Source organism: Grammomys surdaster, unplaced genomic scaffold (genome assembly GCF_004785775.1).
Source record: "Grammomys surdaster isolate TR1022 unplaced genomic scaffold, NIH_TR_1.0 126086, whole genome shotgun sequence".
In the NCBI taxonomy this organism is placed as follows: domain Eukaryota; kingdom Metazoa; phylum Chordata; class Mammalia; order Rodentia; family Muridae; genus Grammomys; species Grammomys surdaster.
The window spans coordinates 1311847-1331990 of NW_021620894.1; the positions used below are offsets into that span (position 1 = coordinate 1311847).

The 20144-nt window shown below is 37.8% G+C and overlaps 1 pseudogene; it reads left to right on the plus strand.

The window, feature by feature from the left end:
- The first annotated feature begins 11767 nt into the window (after positions 1–11767).
- Positions 11768–12698, plus strand: LOC114611210 (annotated as a pseudogene).
- Positions 12699–20144: the final 7446 nt, after the last annotated feature.

The window sequence follows — 20144 nt, forward strand, 5'->3', positions numbered from 1 at the left end:
CCCTTAGGAAAACTTTGAATCGGTGCACTTTTACTTAAGTAGAATTTTTATTTGTTATGAGACTAAAATCTTAGGACATGAGTGGTTTCAAAGTAGGGAGAGGACTGGTGAGATAACATATTCACTGAGCATTTGCTTACATGCACAAGGCCCTGGATTTAACCCATAGCCTTTTAAAGTAGCAATAGGAAAAAAAATGAAAACCACTATATCAAAATTAAAAAAATATTTTCAAATGCAAAATGTGTATTCAAATGCAGCTAATATTATGCAAAGTTAATTGTATAGAAAATTTCAGAAGTATAGAAAATAAAGGGTGGTTAATCCTTCATACTGAAACAGTACCGAAAATAGTTCATTCTGTAATTTCACAAAAGCATATATATCTTTTTTCAGTATTGAAATCAGAACTCATTTTATTTTTTTTTCTTTGCTGCCATCTACCAGTATGGTACATTCTAGCCTTAGAAATCAAGAGGATTGAAGTATAAAACTCTGGATGTTATTATACTCAGAAATTGTAAGGTCCTAAGATTTTGAAAATGTAAATTTTTATTTTATATTTTTGCCCCTGTGTTTAGGGAATTATATTCAGGCTCTGTTGTATGCTAGTCAAGTGCTATTCCACTGAGCTGTGTCTTAAACACAATTGTGAGAGCTTTAATTAGAATATATCTGGAAGTTTTATGTTGCTCTATCACTGAAATATTGATTTCAGAAGTCTTGGAGAAAGTAACTCAATAATTCAGTTAATAATCCACCAGAAAGTTTTTTAGGAAAATTTATTTTAAAGGTTCCTCTTTCTCCAAATGGTAAGATATAGATGGGAAGTGCCCCTTTTACTCTGGTCTTTTCTTTATATTATTTTTTTTTTAATTTTTAAATCAAATCGTAATTTTTACTTATTCGCACAGGGGTTATAAACACAAAAAAGCAGGACGTGGGGAAGGGGATGACACCAGCGCATAGGTGGTTAGGGGGGAGTACAGATATCTTTCAGAACAGGGTATCAGCTGGGTGAAGGTTCAAGGGACAGGTCACTGTTACTCTGCCTATGATTTACTTGTACTTATCTAAGTTGGTACCATTCACTGAGGCTACCTATTTACAAGGACTATGACTACTCAGGCTGGTAAATTTCCACAAAAGCTGCCTGTTTACAATAGCTTATAGCAATCTGTTTTAGTGTATTTCCACAGAGACTCAAGACTTTGTGTTTGCATGCATGTATGTCAGGTCTATTGCTGATTTTAGGCCTTAGTGTATAAGCAGGGCTGCCCCTGACATCTCCTCCCCACTCTAAGTAAAGAAGGGCCATGGGGATTCTAATCTTTCGAAGGCAGGGATAGAGGCCTGACCTCCAGTATTTGAAGGGGACCTTGTAATGGCTCTGGTCCTCCTGTCCTTGTCCAGTGAGGCATGAAGACCATCCCCATCCTGATGTCTTTTTCCTAGAGAGGGGATACTTTTGACATCAACTCCTATGCAGTCAGGCTTGTCCCTCTGGGAACCCAGAGAGATATTTTTAACTTTTATTTATATTCCCTTGTAGTGCTTAGCCTTGCAGCCTAAGCAAGAATTCAGATCGCCAGTCAGAGGGGGTTCTGGGTGGCCCCTCTCTGCTTGGTCTAGGGACGGAAGTCCCCTCTTTTAGGTTGAGTGGAGATGGGTTTTGGGGACACCCTGGTTAGGGTAACAACCCCGTCTTGAGTTCCGTGGTCCTCCATAGCTAACTTATGATAATGTATCTAAATAGGTTTTGCTATCAAATCATCTATCTGTTGTTTCACAAAATTAGTAAGCCTATTTAAGGCCCAGGGGCCAAAAGAAATAAGCAGAAGTAACCCAAATAATGGTCTTAAAATGGAAGGAAGTAGGGTTGACAACCATGGAGAGGTTGAAAACCAATACTTGCTCCAGCTCTTATCTTTCTCTTTCTCTCTCTGTCTTTTCTCAGGGACTTCTCTGACCTTTTTCATGCTCTCTTTAACCATCCCTGTCTTGTCTATGTAAAAGCAATGTTCTTCTTTAAGGGCTGTACACAGTCAAGGGCTGTACAAAGTCTTTTCTATTGTAAAAGAGTAAATCAAGTCCAATAAAGTCCATTGCAATTTTTGGAGATCATTTCAGACGAGGGATTTCATCAGACTAGTGATGTAAGTCTCTAGCTGTTTGATGTTCTTGTCAATAGCCCATTGAAGGTGTTAATAGTATAAGTCCAGAGACCAGCATCAGGATTAGAACTTCTACCAGCAGACAGCATTAGTGATTCATTTTTACCTGGAAAGGAAAAAGAAGGGAATTCTCAGGGAGATTTCTCTTTCCTGGATGTCAATTGTTATTCATCTTATTTATAGTTGGGCCTGGCTTTGTGGGGGTATCTATTTACATCATTAATCATTTTGGCAGCCATTTAGCTGTACCTTCTGTGGTATTGAACAGGCATATCAATCCTCCGTCCCATATGAGAACTGGGTCTGGGCCATTCCATTTAAGGGTAAGAGGGTCCTTGCACATAGCTGTGGCATAGTTTTTATCAGTCTCAGCAATGCCAGAGGCAGTCAGCAGCAGATTTGCTATGAGCTTTCAGTTTTAGGGAGTTAAATATGAACAAGGCATGATGGAGAATGTTTCAGTTCTTTATATTCTTAAAGCATGCTGGTAATGAAGAGTTGATGAGTCTATTGTAATTCCAGTGCTCTCAAGACTGAAAATGAAACAATTTAAGGCATTCAGGATAAAGCAAATCTATATTAGCTTTTCTCTTCATGGACTTGAAGAGGGAATGTTTGTAAAGACAAACAAGTGGTTTATCTTCTTTAGGAAGAAATTTATTGTTTATCGGTAAAGAAAGTTTCTCTTTTCTTAAATTATACAGTTAGTATAATTCCCTATATTTTCTCTTCTTTCAAATTTATTAGCACTTAGTACTTTCTGTTTTACAATTTTGCTTTCATTCCGTTTCTCAAGTTCCACCCAGTGACCAAGTTTAACGAGGTATCAAATTTAAAATCTGAGTCCATCCTATTTTAGCCATAGAGATACCTAAGTTTTGGTAAAAAATTAAAAATATAGCTTTGAAAACATCTGAAGATCCTTCTGAATGCAGAAAGCTACAAAGTAGTAAGGTGAAAAAAATCAACTTTTATGTTTGTGAGATTGGTAAAATTAGCACACAAAGATCTTGAACAAATTAATACAAATTAATAATTAATACAAATTAGTACAAATTCTCAGCATTTGTACTGAGACTAAATAATGGTCTTATCATCCTGAATTATCTGGTCGAAGGAATCTTTCTGAGGGGTGTCACGTGAACTGACTGAAAGCATGGTTGTCCACAGGACATTTAAGTGAGAGAAGAGTAGACTTTCAGAGGCAGGAACAGTCTTGGCAATTACAAGGCATGGTTCTGGGAAACAGATGAACATGAGAGAAGGCTGCCCAAAGAATGTATATACATGTGTGAACAAGGTGTATACAGTTGGGACTTTGCCTGCAGAAAGATTGGCTGCTAATATACATAACTAAAATCAAATCTGGAGGGCATAGGGGAGGAGTGCTGGATCTTCTTCTTGCTGGCTGTGATACTGGATGGGCCAGCAGGGCCAGGGCAAGAGAGCTCTCCCCTGTGATGTGGGTGCAGGAGATCTTGAGGGCTGACCAGCTGAGATACCTCTTCCAGTCCAGGAAACATTGGGCCACCCCAATATCTACCCCATCGATGACCTAACTGTAGGAGTGCTGCTGGAGTACATGAAGGGGCCAGTCCTACACATAGAAAATTGTAAGCTCTCCATTCCACAAAGCAACAAGAAGGTATCCAAGAAGAGTCCCAGAGATGTTCCAGTATTGATAGTGTAGCAGAAGCCAAAGACTGGTACCAGACCAATGACTTACTGCAGTGATCATTTGCAAGCAAAGGGGTATGGACAAAAATGTATACTGTAGGACACACTGTGACACACTTCAGCTCCCACAATGAGATTTTTTTCTCAGTGGGAGGAGTGCTGCATTACAAGAATGTAGAGAGTGCACAGGGAGAAGGGGAGATGAGTGATATTGGGGTGCATAATGTCAAATTCACAAAGAACCAATAAAAATATATTATCTTTAATCTTTCTTTTACAGTCCAGTCATTATCAGTTCTTTATAACAGTCCTCCTCCTCCCATCTCCAAGAGGATGTCCTCACTCCCCCACACCTCCCCTATATCCTGCCAGGCCTCCCTATTCCCTGGGGCCTCAAGTCTCTCAATGGTTAGGTGTGTCTTCTCTGACTGAAGACAGACAAGACAGTCCTCTGCTGTATGTGTGTTAGGGGGTGGTGAGCGCAGACCAGCTAGTGTATGCTGCCTTGTTGGTGGCACAGTGTCTTAGAGATCTCAGGAGTCCACATTAGTTGAGACTGCTGTTCTTCCTACAGGGTCACGCTTTCCCTCAACTTCCAGTCTTTCCCTAATTCAACCATAGGGGTCCACAAATTTAGTCCATTGGTTGGGTATAAATATCTGTCTGTCTCAGTCACAGATTGAAATTGCTTGTTGGGTTTCTAGGAGGACAGCCATGCTAGAGTCCTGCCTATAAGCATACCATAGGATCTGTAATAGTGTCAGGCCTTGGAGCCTCCCCTTGAGATGGATCTCAAGTTAGGTTGGTCACTGGACCTCCTTTCCCTCAGTCTTTTCTCCATTTTTGTCCCTGAAGTTCTTTTAGACAGGAACAATTCTAGGTCAGAGTTTTTGACTGTGGGATGGCAACCCCATCCATCCACTTGTTGTACTGTCTTTTATTGGAGGTGGATTGTACATGTTCCCTCTTCTCACTGTTGGGCATTTCATCTAAGGTTCCTTCCTTTGGGTCCTGAAATTCTCTTACCTCCTGAGTCTCTTGTACATTCTAGAGGGTTCCCCCACCTGCCACCTTCTGAGGTTACATATTTCCATTCATTCTGCTGGCCCTCATGGCTTCACTCCTGTTCCCCCAATACCTGATCATGTTCCCCTTTTCCTATACCCTTCCCCCGCCACTCTCTCATTCAGTTCCCTCCCTCCCTTAGCTGTCTTCTTTTTTCTCCCTCCAAAGTGGAATTGATGCATCCTCACTTGAAGTCAAATTATCACTATTTGCAGATAATATTATAGTATACATAGAAGGACTACAAAAATTCTGCCAGATAACTTCTACAGCTGATAAAATGTTTTTTAAAATGGCAAAAATAAATGAGCTGATATCAAACCCTCAAAGTCTTGGCCCAGCACCAGCTACCTTAAAAAAAAATTCAGGAAAAGCAATCATAAAGTGAACAAATTTACTACTACTGATGACTACTTTTTTTTTTCTGAAAATTCATTTTTGTTCACAGGATCGAAGTTCATATACATTGGCTATTGAAAAAGTGGCCAGGAAATCAAGGATGAGATACTGGAATGAAAATTACATATTCACAGAATCAGCAAAGCAAGATGGTGGCTAATATGAGGATTTTAACTCAGCACTAATTTAAGTTCCGTTTGGCTTTGCAAGGGTTAAACACAGGTTTATGTTAGGAAATTGCTGGTGAGTGGAGCCTTGTAGACAGTGCTCTCCAGATGTCAAACCTGGCAGTTGTTAATCTGTGGGTCATGATGCCTCTGTAAATCTTGAAGCTATGTTAGTTGCAGAATGTCAATGTATTTAGCCTTTGGACTGGGGAGATGATGAAGCTTCACATACATGAATCTCCTACTGCCACTCTCTGAGTGTCTAGTGTGTGTGTGAAAAAATAATCTGACCCAAAGGCAAGGTGACCAAGGACTCACATACTGTATGAAGGCTGAGATGTCTAATGTATCCTCTGGCTTGTCACCTTCTAACAATCTCCAGGCCAAATTGAAAAGACTGTGCTTTTGACAAAAGTCTACGAAAAGTTACTCGGGCAACCATCATTATCATAACCCACAAATCAGCAAGATATTTACAGCAAAGCAAAGGGAGGGAATACATATCAGATTTTTCACCTGCATGATAACCAGGACTAGTGATTTTTAAGTTAACTGAAAGTAAGAGGGGTTACAGGGTTTCCTTAGAGTTCAAACTAGTATAAAAACTAGATTCATTAAAACATTAGGAAATGTACAGAGACTCTTTTATAAGCATCAAATGCTAATCAAAAGCTGATGATCAATGAGGTGAGGCAGGAAATAGGAGGTGGGACATATGGAGGAAGGGAGCAATAGATGGAGAGAGAGAGAGAGAGAGAGAGAGAGAGAGAGAGAGAAATTATCTATCTATCTATCATCTATCATATCTATCTACCATCTATCTATCTGTCTATCTATCTATCTATCATCTATCTATCTATCTATCTATCTATCTATCTATCTATCTATCATCTATCATATCTGTATATCTATCTATCTATTGAGAAAGAAATATGGGAAAGAGACAGATAGGGACTTAATAGGGTCAGATAGGGTTAGAATCAGGCGTAAACAGGATAACTGTGGCCTCATAGAACGAGTTTGGCAATGTTCCTTCTGTTTCTATTTAGTGGAAGAGCTTGAAGAGTATTGCTATTAGCTCTCCTTTGAATGTCTGATAGAATTCTGCACCAAAACTTTCTGGTCCTGAGTTTCTTTTGGTTGGGAAATTTTAATGAGTGCTTACATGTTCTTAGGGGTTTTTGTACTGTATGGAGGGTTTACCTAATCTTGAATAAATTTGATATTTGATAATGGTATCTATCTAGAAAATCATCCATTTTATGTATGTATGTATGTATGTATGTATGTATGTATGTATGTATGTATGTATTTTTGTGGAGTACAGGATTTTAAAAATTCTTGAATATCCTCAGTGTCTGTTGTTATGTCTCCCTTTTCATTTTTGATTTTGTTAATTTGGATACTGACTCTCTCTGACCTTTAGTTATTTTGGCTAAGAGTTTGTCTATCTTGCTGATTTTTCTCAAAGAACCAGGTCTTGTTTCATTGATTCTTTGTATTGCTCTCTTTGTTTCTAATTCACTGATTTTAGCTCTGAGTTTGACTATTACCTGCCTTCTATTCCTCTTGGGTATGTTTACTCCTTTTCTTCTTTTCCTAGAGCTTTCAGGTGTATTTTTAAAGTTCTAGTTTGAGAACTTTTCAATTTCTTTGTGAATGCGTTTACTACTATCTTTAATAATCTTTGGAAACACACTTTTATCCTGTTGGGAGTGAGTTTGCTTAAACATTAACTGCTTTGTCAGCCATACATGCTTACTGGCATAAAGTCTTGGCTTCTGTGGGAAAGTACTAGCCAGGTTGAGAACAAACAACTATAGATCTTGTGGATAGGTAGTCTAGTTAAGAACAAGTAGCTATAGGTCTTGTGAACAGGTAGCTTCTGTGGGAAAGTACTAGCTTAATTAAGAACAAAGAACTATAGATCTTATGGACAGGTACCTAGCTACCCGTTCTGCTCTGTTCCTTCTGCTGAACTTTTCACCCAGCCAACATCTTGTTCTTGAGAACACCTGCACTTCCCCCTGAGAACACCTGCTCTCCCCAGAAACAAAGAGACCTTAAGTCACAGCCCTACCCCATAACTTGCTTCTATGTGTATATAAGCTAGTATGGGAACAGTAAAAATTCAACAGCTTGATTAGACTTCTGGACTTACTGTCCATTCTATGTGCCCCTTGACCCCCGTTCTTTCTTTCCAGTCCCAGTTCACCACCTTGCAGGCCGGAGCATTATCCTTTACTCATACTGTGTGTAGCTAGAATGGCATAGAGGAGAGTGTATAGAGACACTAGGGTATAACATATGCATATACATATGTTATATGCATATGCATAAAGCTTATGGTACTGACAATCTCTTCTTATCTCATGAATTCTTCTGTATGATATCTGAAAACCTTGCATATGTGTCCAAAAAACTGTATGGTTCCTTCCTTAGGGGAATTTTCTTACTTGCTAATCATTGTAGGAAAATCGAGATATTTAACAGAACAATGGAGATATGAGTGAAGACTAGGAATTACAGAAAGGTTCGAGTCATATCCTTTGTATACAAACTCAGTGGGCATTGATATACAATCACATATACCGGGCTACATTAAATCTACTGAAGAACAGTAAACACTTTTAGTACCTGTGGCTCTCACATCATTCGCATCTATCTTTTCTTCAAGTTTGCATCATCTATATATTTAAAATATGAATCTAGTATGCATCAGGGATCTCATTTTCTGTTTTCAATACTAATGAGGTGCCCATTTACAATATTCTAATATGTAGCCTATGAAACAATGATGTGACAATTGCACTGATAAATGCCCTGAGGAAATCTCAGAGACTTTATTCATTACTCAGATACTTCTTCATTATTTAGATGAAGAAACAAAGACTTTGAAGGACCTTAACTTTTCTGTGATGTCATACATGGAGAACTGTTTTTTTCATGCATGTATTATTTACACCAGCTGCCATATCTTCATGAGAATTGTCTTAACTCTTTTTTGGATAATCTTGTCTCAGTTTTTGTTTTTCTGTATTTCTGTCTCTTTTTTATAAATTTTAAAATGAGTGAATGTATATTCCTCTGGCCGTAATACATGGGTGTGTCATATTATTGCTCATTTGGAAAACATGTCAGTAGTTATCATATTAACAAATGTTCAAAAACAGATTTATCTCCTAAACACTGAGGTGATTTCTGGAAGCATCCTTACTACCGTCAACATTGTCAGCTGCTCTAGGCATAAGCATGGGGAAATCTGTGATGAGCTGTGCAAAGCTTACAGCAGAACCACAGCTGCCTAATCCTGTCCTTCTGTTTTACTGTTTTGATTTTCCTAGTTGTCAATAAATGACAAGATGTATAACATATGTTGTCACCTACATCTAAGAACCCCAGTAATCCTAGTATCTGTATCATGAAAGACAGCATATGCAACTCCATGTTTTCTTGTCTAACTAGCAGTGACAGGATTACACAGAAACACATACGCATATGCACACAGGCACATATGCACATACATGCACATACACATTACATATCCATCTCTGTACTGTAATAAATAGAGGGCTTTTCATATTATAAAAGTTGTATAAATTAACATATAAAAGTGAATGAAATACTTTGAAATATAGTATGTAGTTCTTACTATACAAAACCAACCCAAAACATTACAATTAATAGTTAATGAAACATGGCACATTCTATTCTACTAATTATAAACAACTTTAGGGTCTAGTTTATCATTTGGCCATTGGCCTTAGGCAATAATGCTTAGCTCTTTGTCAAGAACAGCACCAGGAATGTACTCAGTTGATGTTAGCCTGTGGCTGGTAAGTCTTTGTGTGTCCTGTCTTGCTTAGGTAGGCAAAAGTTTGTTTACCTTAAAGTCCACCAGGTAAAGACTTACTGTAAGTCTTCTTACTGTGGTATTCTTACTGTATCTTTCACAGGCATTTGCCATAATAAATATTTTATAAGTCCTCTTATATCTTGATATCATGCTCTAAGGGAATTTTAAAGGTCAGAGGAATATTATAAGTATTTTTCAGAATTGGCATAAAGCAATGATAATTAAATAAATCTCTTGCTATAAAACAGGTTGTTTGGATAGAATGGTGGATTTAGAAACAGATCCATAATTATATATCCAAATATGTTTTGAGCAGAAAAAAAATAATTCTATTGGGAAAGTAAATCTTCATGCTCAGATGTAGTTGGACAACCAAAGTGAACTCTGTTTTTTGTTCACTTTAAATATTATGTTTTAAGAGAGAGAAAGAATATAAAATTGTGTGGGTAAGGCCTAAGGGAAGAACTGGTAAGATTTAGGAGAAGAAAGAATTTGATCAAAATATGTTTATGAAAGTATTTAAGTAAAAGTATAAAATGATTGTTAATGAAAAGTAATAACTAACAAAAACGGTAAACGAGGAGAACTTGACTTGTTTTAAGGGGGCTGACTGTGGCAGCCTTAGAGAGTCTCCTCAGCTGTATGTCATGATACGCAGCTTTTCAGAACCCAGCTGGTTAATCATTTGTAGGTGATGCTTCACTTGTTATAACAAATTTTGTCAGGAGTTCAGGTTTCTCTGACATGAGCCAGTCAAAGATTCAGTAGGGTGGTTGGATTTGATTAGACCTTACTCTTTCAGCCTAGCCTAAGTTTCTCTTGATAGGATGTCTACAAACACTTCCTGACATCCTGGAAAACAAGTTCTTGAACTGCTGACTCAGTCTACGATACCTTAACACCCTTATTTCTTTCTCATTTCCTAGGTGTTGGAACTTCATAATGATCCAAAACCTTCATGACTTACTCTTCTTTCCTTCTATTTCATTCTTTTTTTCTTGTTGCTGTATTTATCCATTAATTTTACATCCAGATTGCATCCCTCCTTTTCCTCACATTCCTACCCCTCACACATTTCTGCCCCTAACCTCACTTTCTCTTTCCCTGTGACTCTAATTCTCTCTCTCTTTTATTTTTTTGTTGAGTCTTTTTGTGGTTTGTTTATCAGGGTGACTGTGGTATCATGAAATGAATTTGTCTCTTCTGTTTTTTATATATGGAATAATTTAAGGAGTATTGGCATTATCTCTTCTTTGAAAGTCTGGTAGCATTAATTCTGCCTCCTCCACCCTCAACTTTGGTGGGGAGATGTTGAATGATTATTTCTATTGCATCTATTACACTAGGGGTATAAGCTTATTTAAATTCTTTGTCTGATCTTGATTTACCTCAGTACAGGGTATTTATCAAGAAAATTATCCCTGAGGGGCTACCTATACTCATGTTGATGGCCCTAAACTCATATACTTACTGGAAGTGTTGACATTATTCAATGAGTTTAAGAAAAGAGAGGGAAAAAGAAACAATGTTGTAAAGGGATAGTGAAAGATAGAGGAGGAATTGAGGTCAAATCAGGGATGAACTTGATCAAACACCCTGTTTACATCCATAAAATTTTTAAACAATAAAACAAAACAGTACTTGCTACAGACAGTAACTCAAGGTCATCACTATTGAACAAGTCTGTAATAACCATAGCAACAAAGCCTGATCTCTGGAGAAAATATCTTGGAAACACAGCTTTTCCAATTTTAATTAGATCTCTATAGTTACAGACTCATAAAACTCTCTTGGGTCATTAACAGGCATTTCTTATGACATTAAGAGATGCTATTTACCAACTTCTGATCTAGAAAAGACGTTCTGGGCAATAACATCATCAAAGATCATGATCTACAACCCATGGCTTTTCTTAATCAGGAAGAATGAGGGCTCTGGCTCTCCAGTCGAAAATTAATTTTTCTTGTCACCAGAATGCCAAATGTAATAACAGTAGAAAAGAACATTATTTTTCTGGACTATACACCTTACACCTCATCAATGCCACAGGGTCACTTGTGAAGTCTGTGTGCAAAAAGGTAAGTATTGAATGCACACATGTGGTTATTTTTTTTTCTCCCAAACCACTTCCGACAGAGTCAGTGAGCCTCTAATGTGCCTGTGTTTTCCCTTTTGATTTTATCCTTGTACTTGTAGTGGGTCATTGGCACCCTGAATATTATTCCTAAAGAAATTGCTTTCCATCTATTAGTGGTTATTTCTGTAACTTAGCTCTGATAGAATGTAGAAAACAGGCACAGGAAAGAATGAGCTTGATTTTACCTTTCTTTTCTCCATCTTAGTTTCATTTTAAAAGGGCAGGTTGGATAGCTCTTGGATTTTATTGTAATGTTATTACTTTTACTGTTCTCACAGATACGACCTGGGGAAGAATGGCTTTAGGAAATGACTCTTCAGTGACAGAATTCATCCTGCTTGGCTTGACACAGCAGCCAGATCTCCAGCTGCCTCTCTTCTTCCTCTTCTTGGGAATCTATGTGGTCTCTGTAGTGGGGAACCTGGGCTTGATTGTTCTGATTGTGTTGAATCCTCACCTGCACACCCCCATGTACTACTTTCTCTTCAACCTTTCCTTCACAGATCTGCTACTCCACTGTCATAATCCCCAAAATGCTGGTGAGTTTTGTGAAGCAGAATGTCATCTCTCATGCTGAGTGCATGACTCAGCTCTTTTTCTTCTGCTTCTTTGTTATTGATGAATGCTACATTTTAACAGCAATGGCCTATGACAGATATGCTGCCATCTGTAAGCCCCTGCTTTATCAGGTCACCATGTCCCATCGAGTCTGCCTCTTGATGACAGTGGGTGTGTATGTGATGGGGTTTTTGGAAGCCACTGCTCATACTGCCAGTATGGTACGCCTGATATTCTGTGATGGTAACATCATCAATCACTACATGTGTGAAATAAATGCTCTTCTAAAATTGTCCTGCACAAGCACTTTCATCAATGAGCTGGTGGTTTACCTTGTTGTAGGTTTTAATGTAATAATGCCCACCCTGACTATCTTTATTTCTTACACCTTGATCCTTTCCAACATCCTCAGCATCCATTCTGCTGAAGGTAGGTCAAAAGCCTTCAGTACCTGTGGCTCCCATGTGATAGCTGTTTCTCTTTTCTTTGGAGCTGCAGCCTTCATGTATCTTAAGCCTTCTAGTTCATCTGAGGATGAAGATAAAGTATCTACCATTTTTTATACAATTGTGGGCCCAATGTTGAATCCTTTCATCTACAGTATAAGGAATAAAGATGTCCATATCGCTCTGAGAAAATCTTTGAAGAGAAGCATATTTATTTAAGTATAATCTGTATTTGTTATGAGGGTAAAATCTTAGAGCATGTGTGGTTTACAACTCAAGAGAGGACTGGAGATATTGCTTAGTGACTGAGGATTTGCTTATAAGGACAAGACCCTAGATTTAAACCATAGTCTTTTAAATCAACACTAACAAAAAAAGAAAAAATAAGATCAAAATTTAAAAAGTATAATGAGAACAATTTGGATTCAAATATAGTTAATATTATGCAAAATTAAGTTAATAATATGGGAAAATTCAGAAGTAAGGCAAATAAAGCATGATTAGTCCATTAGCCTTTCCACTATAGAGAATAGTTCATTCTGTAATTTCTCAAGACCATTTATATCTTTTGTCAATGTTGAAATCTGATCAAACACTTTGCTTTTGAGGCTAGCCTTAGAAATCACAAGGATTTAAGTACAAAACACTGGATGATATTATTCTCAGAACCGGTAAGATCCTGAGATATTTTTAAATGTATATTTTCTATTTTTCAAGTGTGTCTTTGGAGACTCAGGTTCTGTTGCATGCTAGGCTTTTTTTTCCCGAGCTATGTCTTAAGCACAGTTGTGAGGTCTTGTTTAGAGTACATCTAGAAGTTTTATGTTGCTGTGCCACTGAGATACTGATTTCAGAAGTCTTAGAAAAAGTAACTTAATAATTTAGTTAACAATGTGCTGGGAAGATTTTTTAGGAGATTTCATTTTAAAAGTTTCTAATTTTTCTCAAGACTGAGGTATGGATGGGAAATGCACTTTTCACTTTGGTCTTTTCTCTATAGGCTTAAGTCAGTTTAATAAAGAGGAGTTGATGAATTGTGAGTTCAGGAGAGCTGGACCCAGTTGTAGGGGTACTGGAAAGCCTGAGGTTTGACCAGCTTATGCATCACTCAGGTCCTCATCCAAGGCTTTAATTGGCCCACCCCAACATCTACCTGCTGGAGTGCATGAAGGGACCAGTTCTACAGATCCAAAACTACAGGATGTCCCTGAGGCAGGGTAATAACAGAATACCTAAAAGGATCCCAGAGAGGTTCCAGTATTAAAAGAATAGCAGAAGCCAGAAGCCTGGTAACATGCCAATGAGTTTCTGCAATGTATGTTTGCAAGCAAAGAAGTATGGACAAAAACGCTATACTCACTTTTTTTCCCCTTGAGAAAGGATTGTATTGTGTAGCCTAGTATGGCCATGAAATTATTATCCTCTTGACTTTGTCTCTTGAGTACTGAGATTATAGGCATGTGCCACTACTCCATGTTTACATTTCCTGTGTTGATGAGGACCTGCTCTATGTTCCAACATAACTGCCATTGTTAGTACCTGTTTAAGCAATGGATCATAGCTGTTGGTGTCACTTGCACTGCTATTGATTTCTGGGAGAATTTGTGTTTATATACACACAAAGTTAACACAAGATCATTTAAGAATAATATCTATTTATGAAAAATATATTTAAGATTATAGCTGTGAGATCAATTTAAACTGTAATACAGAGTGCAAATATAATTTGTCACAAATAACATATATGAATAAGCATATGGAGAAAAGAACAAAGGGCATATTGAAAAGTAGCTAAGGAAACATATGTTTTTGTTGTATAGGAAATGAATGTAGGATCCTCCCATACCAGACAAGCATCAATTTCCATGAATATACATCCAGTTTGTGGATTTTGTTGGAGAAATAGCACCATTCTTATATATTTAGTTATTCATTTAATGCAAGGTAATTTTATCCAGGAAATGAAGACAACCACAAGTCACATAAGCTAGGTCATTATATCTGAGACTCATTCACAAGACAGTGTAATATTAAAAGCTTTAATTCTGAAGACCAGCTACATTGTTGAGCCACCTGTAACACAGGAGTACACATGTACATATATAAATGGATTCTCTTAATAAGAATAATGTAGAAATTCTAAACAATAGGTGAATTCATGCCAGTGTAGGTTGACAGTCTCCTTTTGTCTCTTAGTGACATGAAACATGTCAAGTGTTACTAATCTTGATGGTTCTGTTTCAGTGCAGTTCCACAATGTCTTCACTTTCTTTATAGATGAGTTGTTGGTTTCCCGTTCCCCAAAATAATGGACTGACTGTAAGAGTACAAGGCTTTAAATAATGTAATGAGTTTAAATAAATTTGCACTGTTAAGGTTATCCATAAACCAATCTGACTATTGTCCTTATACAAAAAGAAAATGGGGACACATACGCATTAAGAATGGACATATACATCGGAAGAACCAGATGAGACTAGCAAATCACAGTCATTTGTAATCTAAAGAAAGAAGAAACCTGAGAAGACCAGACCTGGAAGCCACACTTGATGATATACTTCTGGAAGCCAGAACTGCAAGAGAATTATCTCCTCATGTTTAAACCATCAGAATATTGCACTGTTTAAGTTTTTAATTTTTATGGCACTTAAAAATTTCAAGTCTTTGCACATCAGATATTAAACATTTGTCTTTACACATGCCCCGAGGTGGTTTATTGTTGTGCTACATATAGCCGTTCTTCCTTTCAATCTTGTATATTTTACAATTTCTCAATGAGTTACCCGTAATACCTCCAGCCCCACCTGGTGTCCAGGTAGGTCTTGAATGCAGCATCCAGAGCTGTTAGGCTTATTGAAATGAATCATCAGGCCCAGCTACATTATATTCATAAGAGCCTATAATGAGAATAAACAAAAATGTGCAACAAATGCACAAACAAACTTACCAGTTGTGGTGTATACATTATATTACATACTATAATCCCACAGATGGAAATCTGAAGCTGAAAGATGATCGATCCAAGTCCTTCCTTAAAACCACATACTGAGTTACAAACCAGGATGTGATATAAAGGAAACTGTGTCTTTCCAAATGAACAAATCAACAACATCACCTAATCAACCATCAAACCAATAAATCAAGCAAACAGGTAAATTAGATTAAAAGCAAAAATCCAATAACAATAAAGAGCAAAAAAAAGTAAAGATGTAATACAGTTTGAAACTTTAGAAAGATGCAATTGTATTTCAAGAAATATGGTTTTAAGTTGATGATAATAATTGCACATATGCAAGTGCCATTGCCTTCTAAAGTGACTCATATTGTTTACCTGAAAGACAAATTGGGGGACTATGACTGTGAGAAGAAGGAAGATAGCCATTTGAGTATAGAACACAAATCTAGGCTTCCAGAGACAGAAATGATAGTTTCCAAAATGGCTTCTGAACGAACATACAGTACAAAGGCTGAAGTGTTTAGCTGACGCCCCACTCCATCACCCTGTAACAATCCACAGGCCCAAATGAAGAGTCTGTGCTTTTAGTAAAAGTCTATATAAAGTTACTAGGCCACCATCATAATCATAATCCACAAACCAGGAAGATATTTATAGCAAAGCTTAGTGAGGGAATACACATTATCTTGTTCTCCTGCATGAAAGCCACGATTAGTGATTTTCCAGTTAACTCAAACCAAGAGAAGCTACAGGGTTTACTTAAAATTCAAAACAATTCAAAACAATATAAAAATCAGACTTGTTAAAACCCCAGGAAGTGTAGAGGGAATAGGGAATATCTTATAAGCATCATGTGTTAATAGAAACACTGATGATGGCCAATGAACTTAGGCAGGGAATAGAAGGTGGGACAGGGACAGGGAGAGAGAGAGAGAGAGAGAAAGACAGACAGGGGGAGCGAGGGAGGGAGGGGGGGAGGGAGGGAGGGAGAGAGAGAGAGAGAGAGAGAGAGAGAGAGAGAGAGAGAGAGAGAATTAAGGGAAAGTCAGAGATCAGGAACTAACATGGAACTCTGAGAAGAGATGGAGGTACACCAATCATGAGGCTGAACTTAGGTTAGAATAAGGAGAGAACAGGCTGACTGTGGCCTCATAGGATGAGTTTGGCAGTGTTTCTTCTGTTTCTATTTTGTGAAATAGTTTGAATAGCATTGGAGCTCCTATTTGAAACTTCAGTAAACCCATCTGGCCCTTGGCCTTTTTTTGGTTGGGAAACTTTTAATGACTGCTTCTATTTCCTTAGCAGATACAGAACTATTTAGATAGTTTACCAGATCTTGATTTAACTTTGGTAAGTGGTATCTATCTAGAGAATCATCGATTTCATTTTGATCTTTCCAATTTTTTGGAGTACAAGCTTTTGAAGTAAGACCTAATGATTCCATGAATTTCCCCAGTGTCTGTTGTGATGTCTTTTCATGTTTGATATTGTTAATTTGGATGCTGTCTCTCTGCCTTTTAGTTAGTTTGGCTAAGGGTTTTTGTCTATCTTGTTGATGTTCTCAAAGGACCAGCTGACTCCTTGTATTGTTTTGTTTCTAATTGATTGATATCTTCCCTGTGTTTAATTATTTCCTGACTTTTGTTCTCCTTGAATATGTTTATTTCTTTTTTTCTAGCACTTTCAGGTGTACTTTTAAATATGAGAACTTTCCAATTTCTTCATGAAGTCACTTAGTGCTATGAATTTGCATCCTAGGAGCGTTTTCATTGTGTCCTGTCAGTTTGGTTGTGTTGTGCCTCTGTTTTAATTGAATTCTAGTAAGTCTTTAATTTCTTTTGTTATTTTTTCCATGTCCCAGTGATCATTGAGTAGAATGTTGCTCAGTTTCCATGAGTTTGTAGGTTTTCTGTTGTTTCTTTTGTTGTTGAAGGCTAGCTTTAGTTCATGGTGTTCTCATAAGTTGTATGGGGTTCTTTCTTTTTCTTTTTTTGTATCATTTGAGACTTGCTTTGTGAGATATGGGTAAAATTGCCACAGTGGTGGTCCTGGAGACTTTCCACAAAGCGGGTCCCACAAACAGGAGAAAGTCTAAGGTTCCAGAGGCTGGAGGCTTCTGCGATGGCAGGCCGCAAAGTCATGAGAAAGTCTAAGGTTCCAATAGGGGTTATTTTCATGGCAGATGGTAGATGGATCTGGATGTACCCCCCAACCCCAAACTCAGGGCAGACGTGAGTTAAATAGGGAGGGAGAAAGGGGGAGGATCTGGGTACGAATGTTTAATTGGCTCTGCCCTCTGGCCTTCATTAATATGTAAATCTCTTTAGGGCCTGAGGCCTGTAGTCATACCCTCTACCTGTGCACTTTGGGAGGGGCTGTAATGGCCTATGTGACTGAACAATGTAGGTCCATGGAGACTAGACTGCATGTCAGGACCCTGGGTTCTGGGGACGTGGCCGAACACCTGCCGTTTCTCCCTTGGAGTCTCGGGGTTCCAGGCCCATGCCTAGCCAAGTACCAAGATACTCTTGCACAGTCCTACAGTGAGAAGGTTCTGTGAGGGTCTGAGAAGAAGGTATATTCTTTTGTGTTTGTGTGAAATGTTTTATAGATATTTGTTAGGCCCATTTGATTCATAACATCTAGTGTGTGTGTGTGTGTGTGTGTGTGTCAAAGACATCACAAGAAAACCTACAGTCTACTAACTTAAGCCAATGGGAGCTTACAGATTCTGAATCACCAACTAAATAACATGTAGAGGTTGGACTTAGGCCCCCTACACATTTGTGCAGATGGTCTTTATGTAGATCCCCTAACAACTGAAGCAGGGGTGGTCTCTGACTCTGTTGTCTGCCATTGCATCTCCTTCTCCTAACTGTATTGCTTGGTTGGACCTCAGTGGGAGATGATGTTCTTAGTCTTACTGGTACTAGATGTCCCAGGGTGGGGTGGTAGCAAAGGTGCTTCTACCTCTCTGAGGAGAAGAGGAAAGGGTAACCGGGTTAGAGATTTGTAAAGGTGGGACTGAGAGGAGAGGAGGGAGGGGGGCTGTGATTGGTATGTAAAGGGAATAGATAAATAAATAAATAAATAAATAAATAAATAAATAAATAAATAAAAAATAAAATGAAAGGAAAAGGAGAGCTTTGCAGTGGAAGGCTGAGGAGATAAACATAAGAAGACATGGGAAGGAAACCAGCCAGGTTACAAAACTCAGGTTAGAAGAAAAAAGATCATAAGTTAGCAGCTAGTCAGACAACAATCTGAAACTTATTGCCTAAGCATTTATTAATAAACATTTAGTCTCAGAGTCGTTATTTCTGAGAATTAAGTAGTCAAGGAACAGAAAAGTCCCTGATGGAAAAACTAGTTTCCATCCAGGAAGTTACCAAAATGAAGTCTGAAAATGTTCACATCTTGTCCACTTGGGGGCATTGTGAGCTATTTAAAACAAAACAAAAAACAATCTTGGTTATAGAAGTCTTGGAGAATAAATGACTGTTCTCAGTGCAAAGAGATTGTTTAATTTTGGATTGACTGCAGCTCAGAGACATGGATTCAGGTTGCTGCAAATACCATGCTTTAACAATTTTATGAAGGCTTTCATTGTAACAGAACAAAGGAAAGTAAAAAAAAAAATTCAACACATTTTCAAAATACTAGGCGGTTTACTAGGTTACAGCAGAGTGGGAGTTGTCTTTGTTATGGTCCTCAGATGCTGTCTGCTGACCCTTTCAGTCTTTGAGCGGTGGAAACTAATTGTTAGTACATTCAAAAGGATTTTGCCTGCTTGTTATGGGAGGGAGGATCGGGTGAAGGAGTGGTGAGTAAGGGGTAACTAACACTATGCTGTGATTGGGACATCTATATCATACTTCCTCACCCCAAGGTGCAGGCAAGTTCTTGGAAGATAGGACAAAAAGATCAGAGCGAGTAGACATCAGCAGGAAAACGAAGTGATAGAGATAATTTATTTTGGATTGACTGCACCTCCTTTGGATATAACAGTGGGATACAGCAGGGCACTCTACCAATGGCCTCTGTCCCAGTGTACAGATTTGATTTTAATCTGTTAAATGTAAAGAAATACTTATTGGTCAGAATAACAAAATCTGAGCGCGTTTTAAAGAATAATTAGTTTTACCACAGAGTGTTATTGTTTAAAAACCAAAGTACAACTTTTCCTCTGAATTCTTAAGTATGCATACTTGGCTACATAAATAGAGAATCAAAATGTAAACAGTATAATAAATGATACGCAGTATATATGCATATATACATATGCATATATACATATATATGCATATATATACATATATATTTGTAGGAATTATTCAACTCTACTGGCATTAATTATATTTGTTTCTCTATAAATGACTTCAAAGGGTCCTATCACCCATATTCAAGAAACTGCATAATTCCTAGTATGACATTCATATCAACTACTGTTATTTCTTCCCTTCCTAATTTATCACCAAAAGGAAGTCTTAAAGGAGACCTACTGTTAATATCTAATGAAGTCCAGATTAATCTTATAAGTCTCAAGCTAATGGCATCTACTTTCTAGCATGGTGATCCTGCTATCAACTCTGTATCTTTCACATCCTCTTTGAATTATTAACTAACTGTATGATCTCTACTGCATAGTAATTCCTGGAACACTGTGTGTGTGTGTGTGTGTGTGTGTGTGTGTGTGTGTGTGTGTGTGT